General features: G+C 38.5%; 1 long non-coding RNA gene across 2 annotated transcripts in view; it reads right to left on the bottom strand.

The window, feature by feature from the left end:
• LOC102192177 (uncharacterized) overlaps nucleotides 1-8,736 on the bottom strand; it is a 76,400-nt gene that overhangs the window by 67,299 nt on the left and 365 nt on the right. For both annotated transcript variants that reach the window (XR_001290288.1, XR_001290289.1), the window contains exons 2-3: nucleotides 8,227-8,353; nucleotides 7,881-8,035 (exon numbers count right to left, since the gene is read on the bottom strand). This is a non-coding gene — a long non-coding RNA (uncharacterized LOC102192177). The remainder of the gene's footprint in view (nucleotides 1-7,880; nucleotides 8,036-8,226; nucleotides 8,354-8,736) is intronic.

Genomic DNA, 8,736 nt, shown 5'->3' with positions numbered 1-8,736 from the left:
CCTACCCCAGCTATCATAGGGCGAGAGGCAGGGTACACCCTGGACAAGTCACCAGACAGAACTAACCTATTCCCACTAACTGCATGTCTTTGGAAAGTGGGAGAAAGCCGGAGTTGCCGGAGAGAACCCATGCAAAACTGATCTGGAAATTTTTAGTGCATAAACTTAACCAAGCAACATATTTGTAATTATTTTTAAAAATGCCTACAAAAATGTGCTAAACTCTATGTCCAGTATGACTCAAACTTTTCTTGTGTTAACAGGAAACTTATTCGCCGCACTATCAACCCTTCCAACTTCCTCATATGGACTTTTTTAACCTTTTTAAATGTATAAAATATTGTTATTTTGTGCACAAAAATAATTAGTAAATTTGTGTCCAGAAACACAAATCAGTAAATAAAAGGTGTTGACATGAACAGATGTGAGACCAGGCTACTTTGTTTCAGTATTGGCTGTTTGTTCATTTTCTTGTTTCACCTTCAGTGTTTTCTCTTTTCTAGTCTTGGGTTTTGGGTCCTGATTGTCTTCACCTGCACTGATGACGCGCACCCTTGCCACGTTCCCCAACACGTTTTCAATCCTTATTGTTTTTGTGTATTGTCTTGTCTTCTCCTTTCTTTGTCATGTTGTTGCCTCATGTGCAGCTCAGTTTTATGCTCATTGATTCTCTCAAGAGTGAGACTGACATTCTGGTGACCCGGTGCAGACAACAGCCTGGAGCTCAGTGCTGTCAGAACAGTGGAGGAGATTGTAGGCTTCAGCATGAAACCAGTCCCGCCAGATTCTTTCTTCCTGCAGGCCTGCCAAGTGGAAACATCAGTTTCCTCATCAAGATCGCACAATAGAGGATAGTACTTTTGCAGTAGCTGATGAAATTCAGCTTGCTGCAGTGGTTGTGCACTCTGCTATATCTTTAATTTTTCCATCACTATCTAGTACACTGCTGCCACATCTATGGACAAAGGCAGACTGCAGAGTGTCATTCATTCTGCTCAGACGTTGACTAACTTGCAGTTTGCTGTCACTCAGAAACCTCTAAACCTCGAGGACACTGAGAAAGGGAAGGAAGACTGTTGCTGACCCCTCCCCTTCCACCTCAGACATAAACCTTTTGTGTCACTCCCCTCTGGCAGGAGGCTGTGGTTCATCAACACCAGTACTTCGTGGCACAAGAACAGTTTTTTTCCCCATGCAGTTGGATGACTTTAAAAAGACTAATAAAGGTTTTTTTGTTTTTTTAATTTCAGTTTATAATTCAGTTTCTAAGTTTTCAGTTTTTATTTCAACTTTATGAGCCAGTAAAAGCTCATTTTTCATTTGTTTTTTCTGCTAACTGCATTTGGGTACTGTTGTTTTTCTTATTATGCCTTACAGTCATTTTTTATAGAACAAGAATAAAACTAAAAAAAAATCAAGTTGTATGAAAAAACAAATGCATAATGTTTTTCCAGCATTATAAAGTTATTTATACAAAACTTAGGTTATGTTTGAGTAAACTGTGAAATAAGGTATGCTGGTATCGCTTAAACACCAAAATATAGATGAATGTGTAACTCCGTAATACTTTGACCATCAACAAATTACAATGAAGTCTTCACAGCCGGTCTCATTTTCTCATTTGTTACTTCGAAGCTGTGCAGGATGGTCGTGGAGGTTAACATTGTTCCTCACAGTGAGGAAACAATGAGGAAACAATTCTCTCCAGGTGCTCTGGAGTCCAAAAACGTACATACATTAGGTTAATTGGTGAGTCTAAATTAGCAGTTCTGCCTTTTACCCTATGAAAGCTGGGATCGGCTCCAGTCCCCCAATCACTCTAAGATATGTAAGAGTGAAAGGAGTGGAAGAAAAAGGAAAGAATGGATATTTCCAAGCATAAAAATGTCTTGATGGGCTCACAAATAACTTCTCTTGATCACATGAAGGTTCCACCTACACGTGTTTTAAGGAAAACCTGCCACTTTTACCATGAGGATTGACATGTTTGTAATATATCTACGATCCTATAATTGTTTTTAGAGCATATACTATGAGAAAAATTCCACTCGGATGTTGAAAAGAGCACCCAAATTGAATCTGCTCTGCTTGCAGGTGAAAGAGCAGAACATCTTCCAAGCCAGAGCTGCTTGAGCCCTTAGGGAAAATTTGGCAATTATTGGGCAAAAATAATGCCGAAAAAAGAATCACTCCATCTACTTTAAGTAGAACCTACCAGAGTTGTCCTTAAAATCAGAAAATTTGGAAATAAAAGGGTCTAAAATATCACATAACCTGCCAACTGCAAACATCAAATCAACTAATACATTAAGCAGATTTTCAAAAACAAAAATATGAATGATGCAGCAGATCAGCTAATATCAGATACTGGTGAGACACTTTCAAATCAGATTTGAGTGTGCCCTGTAACTGCACTGCTTGTCACTGATAGCTGATCTGCAGAAGGACTCAGGTGGTGGTCATCCAATTAAACTGCTCATGCAGCATCATGATGTAAAATAAGGACAGAAACTGTCAATAAAAAGGCTAATAAATCAATGTTTAGCCTTAACATGTCTCAACCAGATGGGGCTCCTGGTGGCCTCTGTTGTAGAAACCCCGTATAATTGATCTATTCTACATCTTTGTGTTACATTATCTCTCCAGTGTCTGCTGCTTTCTACTTTAAAATGGGGACTAAAGTAAAGATGTGTCTGGATGTAAAACCTCACAATATATAATAAGAAAAGTGTTAAAATGTAATTCAATAGTACAGTAACAGAAGAGCACACCAGGCACCACTCCACTATTCAGTAAATGACATAAATAGGGTAGAATGTATATAAAAGATGGATAACGCCATCATGACATCAGCCAGTGGTTCGCAAAGTCTTGTTTTTAGTTTTATGGAACCAAGATGTAATACCATAGGGTGGGTCTTAGGCGTTGTAACTTTTCATTGGCAATGTCCACCTACTCTAAAGTGTCATGTACTTTATCATTTCTCTGTTGTTTTCAATTAGACTCTAAAAAAGTCACTGAAAGCCTAAAACGTTTATGTTCAGGAAAGTGTTTATCTAGGGCAAAATTAATTTTTCCCATGGTTCAGGAGACATTTTCCTATAGACTTCTATACAATCACATTTCTTTTTGCCTCGACATTAGTCTCTCCCTGTTGACCTTTGGAAAAGAAGAAGGCACTCGGCGTATTCTTCACATGTCAAACCTAGAGGACAAACCCATCATTTATATACACTCGCTTGCCCCTTTAGGTGCACCTATTCAACTGCTTGTTAACAAAAATAGCTCTTCAGTCTATTTAATCTATTTCATGTAGACATGGTAAAAACGACCAGCTGAAGTTCAAACTGAGCATCAGGACGGTTGTTGGTAACAGAGGAAAATGGCCAGACTGCTTCGAGATAGGCAGACAACAGAAACTCAAAAGCCTCTTTGCCACTTGTACCTACTTGGATTGACTTGACTTAACTCGACTCAGCTCTACTCACTTTTGGTTGTTTTCCATTACAATTAAGTGCCACCTAATCCACATGGGATCGCCATTTGTAGGTGACACAACAAAGGAGGATGCTGAGGCTTTTTGTCTAACTCACAGCCACAGTGTTGATTTTTGTGCAGCCATTTCCTTTGTTACTGGGTTTCAAAAACTGTGTTTTTGATTTTTATGAAGGAGTTGCTCTAGTGACTTGGAGTAACGCCATTGACTGGCCAATCAGTTTCATGCAGTCTGCTGACCTCACAAATTCTGGATGGATTTCACTTGGAACCATGGAAAACCACGGAAAACCACGGAAAGCCCTAAATCTGAGGCAAGCCAAGCCGAGTATGTGGAAAAGGGCTAAAATAAGATGAGATAAGATAAGATAAGCTTTATTAGTCCCACACAGCAGGAAGTGGACAGTGCAAAGGTTATATAGCAAAAAGAAATAAGCACTTGTTACAAATAAGGTATGCAGAAGAGCATCTCTGAAAGCACAACACTTTAAACTTTGGAGAAAATTGGTTACAGTAATAGAAGATCACATCAGACGGCACTCCTGATAGTGAATAGTTCTGGCGCAACACTGGATGGCAGGATCAGAATTTGGTGTAAAAAAGAACATGAAAGCATGATGTTTAAAGCATGGTCACGTCTGCTTTGCAACAATATTCTTACAAATCTAATGTGGTTGATCTCGGCCTGTTCCCTGAGACGATCCACATCCTACTTTCACAGAGTAGAGAAATGCAACATGCCAGTTATGACTGGGACAGAGGTTAATACAATTTTATTTATGCCAACAATGTTTGAATTCAGTTCTTCTTACAGGTCTAATTACTTATTGAATCCCTATTGACTCCCAATCAATTATCTGTGCTGACTTAAGTAGGCATACAGGGATTTAAAAGCATCAATGCAGCTGTTATCTGTGTTTAAACTCAGTCTGGAAATTGAGCAGAAAATGTTTCAGTGTCATAAAAATAAACCAACACTTGTAATGAAAAATTACCACGCTGAAGGATTATGATCAAACAATTTACAATTTTGCTCATATGCTCATTAATGGTTAAAAAAAACAATCTTCTTCTTGAACAGGAGTATGTAAAGCTTCTGTGTCACACAGATCTGATATACATTGATACACTTTAGATAACCATATTAGGGGTCCTCTATATGACATCATACAGGGGCCAAGATTAGGAAATAAACTGTCTGAAGCTGAGTGTTCAGGGCAGTCTGAAGTCAAACTATTTAGCTCACTGGGATTACCATCATGTTCTCATCGTGGGGAGTTATAAAATTCCATTTTGTCAGATGCTACCTGGATTTTCCTGTTGCACACACGGTGTCCTTTGGTGTCAGCCCCTTGATTCTATGGCAGTATTGGCCACTAAGACATAACAGTTCCAATTTAGAAACCTAAGAAGTCAATTTTAGCAGGTTGAAGGCTGACAGCTTGTCAAACAGGCTTGCTTTCACCCCCTTTAAATGAGTTGAGTTCTTTGATTTTTCACTCTATTTTCACTTTTGTGTTCACTTGCTAGTTAAGTTTAGGCATCAAATCCTACTCAGTTTGGGTTAGTAAAAAGTTGGGGTTTGGGGCAAAAGATGAACTTCACGACAGCAATCCCGAACACTGAAAAATTAAGGATTGGGAGTAATGAAACAATCTCTGTAAAGCTAATACTCTGTTCTGCAAAAGGACAACTTGTGCATAAATGAACGACACCAGAAACACTGACAGAAAGATTTGAGTGATGTCTTGCGAATGTCCGGAGAATAGTCTGGGATTACTTGTGCATATGATGACCTCTTTGTATCAAACTTTGACCACTGCACCATTGTAACAGTGGTTATATGTGACAGAAAACAAGGAAAAGCTCAATAGGCAGACTTTACTGTTATAAGCACACACAGGTGTATGCACAACAGGGAGCTTCAGTTTTTGCTCAATGAGATCTGTTGTTGCCATGGCATTCTACTGCATCTGCTTATATTGCCATGGAAACGCAAAAGTGATGACTGGCATTGGGGCTGTAAGTGAAATGGGTCAAGAGCACCTGCGACGAGTCAAACAGTGAAACAAAATCCGTCAGCGGGCTTTACGGGGCGACCACAGCAAACCCGGCTTAGCCTGAGCTCTGGAGTCACAGCTGGGAAAAACTCTTAACCTACTAACAAATAAAATGTGTGTCACATTAACGTGTTGCTCCACTAAAGCACTCACTTTAATGTTCAGATGTAATTCTGCTAGGTGACTTAGCGGTGACAGGAAACTGCATTGTAAACAAGTCAGACATATTCTCTGAAATAATTGGGGTGATGTGCATTTTGTTAAATCAAAGAAAACATAGATGAATAATTGTCTGAGAAGCTTGTAATCAGCTGTGCTCAGCAAACATTTCCTCTCGAGTAATTTTAACTAAGTGAGATCAATCTTTTGTGGGCCACTGGCTGAACACGACTGAGTGCACCTGAATTGTTATGACTCATTAACCCACTTTTAAAAAAACGAGTCATTCACCGTCGCCACCAAGAGGTTACGAAGAAGAACAGCTCGGACTGCCAAGGCTGTGGATTTAAGCCCTCCAACTCTGCTGCAAACCTACTGAAACACAACAGATCATTTTCCATGGATAATTTACTTTTCACTGGTGTGCACTGTGTGTAATTATTGTTTGGATAAACAGCCCCCTTTCTGTGCCTCTGAAAACCCCAGGTTCTTGTATTTAAGAGTGCTGCATTAATAGCAAAGTAGCTCCATCTTGTGGTTCTGTGTGACCATTTGAATCAACGCTGTGCTTCAGTACAGTGCAATAAAAATTATATCTTGGTCTATCAAACCAAATAGATTTGCTTATGTTTTTTCTTATTAACTTAAAATTCAGATCCTAAAATCACATACAGTTGAGCTGTTTCAGGTTTTGCTTCAATTAGAAGGGACACATACATTAATAGGAGCTAAATATAGTCACAGATAGCCCCCCAGGGCTGCACAAACAGGCTGTTAAAAGCTCATGCTGACATCTAGGGGTGTGCTGAGCTAATACTTCTGTTAAGATGTGTCAGACATATTCATTTGGAGGATGGTTCAAAATAGCTGAAGATGTTATTACACCAAGACAGTAACTTTTCTGATCATATTATAATGATGGACACAACCTGTGCCAATAAAAAACTTAAAATACGATAAAATCAAACACAAAACAACAGAAAAAAAATCTCCATCAGATTAGAAGTACATGAATGAGTTTAAATAAAACAGAATATATAGTAGATGTTTCTCTGTTAAACAGGTGTTTCATTCTACACGATTATTGCAGTTATGAAAGACTTCTTGTGTCTGTTCTTGTGGCAATGGACCTGAATCATCCTGTTAGAATTAGTTATTATCCCACATATAACAACACAGAGCAGCCACGCCTTCAAATGCACTGAAGAAATGGTTTTTAAAGGTAAAAAGTATTAATGTTTACCATCTCTGCAGAGTTAATGCTGATGTAGAAGGGAGCCAGGTCTGCACTTATCAAACATTAAACAGAACGCAAGGATTATTTCTGAAGTTGAAGGTGATTTCTTTAGTTTTGAGTGTGTTCGGTGGGCTGTTTTCTCAACTCTAAGCTGACAATTTCGGGTCCAAACACTGTAGTATCCTGACCACATTTGATTATGGTATTGTTGGGGTGGGCAGCACTATACAGGAAGTGTTTTGAGGAAGACAGAAATCAGTTCAGTAGTGAGAATAAGCAAAATTATATTCACAAACAACAAAAAAATAAATAAATAAGTAGAGCATAAGAAACACTATTTCCACACTTTTCCAGTTTTGTGAGAGTTTGGACCACTTGAGTGTTCATAATTAGTAAGACTTTGACTTTTTGACATGGTTTCTTTCTTTCATGTTCATTTCAAAGTTGTGTTTGAGGGTTAATTCTTGCTTTTGGGGTTAAAGTTAGCAAACTAGGTTTGTGTTAGAGTTATGGTAAGGGGCTGTTGTAGAGTATAGTAGAGCCTGGTTTCATGGCAACACATAAAATGGTCATTAAAAACAAAAATAATAACTAAAAATAATTACACAGTCACCGGGAAAGTGGACCTTTAAAAAGTCACAACCATTGTGTTTAACCCAATTCAGAATCTTTTTCTAATCCCAACCCTACCCAAGAAGATCCATGAAATGAGCCTCACTGCTCTCTGCCTCTTCTATGTGGATACTGACTACCTGTTTTAGGACGTTAATAGAAAAATATTTGGACCCTAAATTATATTCACATTTAGACTGTGTCCAGAAATCAATCATAAACTCATGTTAAGTATGGACAAGCGGTACTTGTAGTGCTTTGAAACTTGTTCAAAAAGGTTCTAAACTGATCTAGTTTTAGCATCTCACAAACCGTACTTGAAGGCAGCATCGTCTGCGCGTGCAACTACCATCATTCTCATATCCAGCTCCCGTCTGACCGCTGGCGGGGTGTGTCTCCTGGAGATAGCGGTGGCGAAATGAACCAGCGTCAAGTGAGCATCAAACAGACAATATTGTACCGGAACTTGAACCTGTATTGATGAAAAATAAAAGTACTGGCTTGCCTTTAACTGTAATTAAACTTTTAAATAAATGAATTTGAACTGAAAGACATCGACAACTCTGCAGAGTGTGAGATCACAATTTAAACTAAACTTGTAAAAACTTAGATTTTTGTGCTACATGTGCATTAGAGTTCAGTACTTATTTAATAAGAACTCACATTTAATTGTTCTTTTCACTCGAAGGGTGTGTTTGAGGCCATTGCTCTATGCAGGACAGTCAGTTGTTACTGCCGAGACAGTGGAGATACGGCTTGAATCACTGTCCCTGCCAACTGCAACCTCTTCCTTTGGAGTACAACAAGGGTTATTAAGAGATCCTCATATCTTATTCTTTGCAGAAGTACGTTTCAGGATTTAATACTGTTGCACAAAAAATAAAATGAAACTGAAACCCTACTGCAGATTCTTTCAGAAAAATAGAATCTTCCAAAACTCCCACTAATATTCAAAATGTCCTTTTTTCTACATAGTTCTGTCTCAGTACTCAGGGTTCCTTGTTTCTGAAAGGTAAAGGCCATAATGGGCTGCAACTATCTGTTGATCTCCCCACCCAAGAAAAATTACATTTTAAATGAAGAAAAAATAAAGTAAAAACAATAAACATAAAAATAACATTTAATACAATGAAATGAGACCCAAAACTGAAAAAATAAGGGGGGGGGGGGGGG

The sequence above is a fragment of the Pundamilia nyererei genome, unplaced genomic scaffold (genome assembly GCF_000239375.1).
Source record: "Pundamilia nyererei isolate P.nyererei 1_Seehausen unplaced genomic scaffold, PunNye1.0 scaffold00017, whole genome shotgun sequence".
NCBI classification, from domain to species: domain Eukaryota; kingdom Metazoa; phylum Chordata; class Actinopteri; order Cichliformes; family Cichlidae; genus Pundamilia; species Pundamilia nyererei.
The sequence above is the reverse complement of the archived record's forward strand: the minus strand, read 5'-3'. Positions and strand labels throughout refer to the sequence as shown.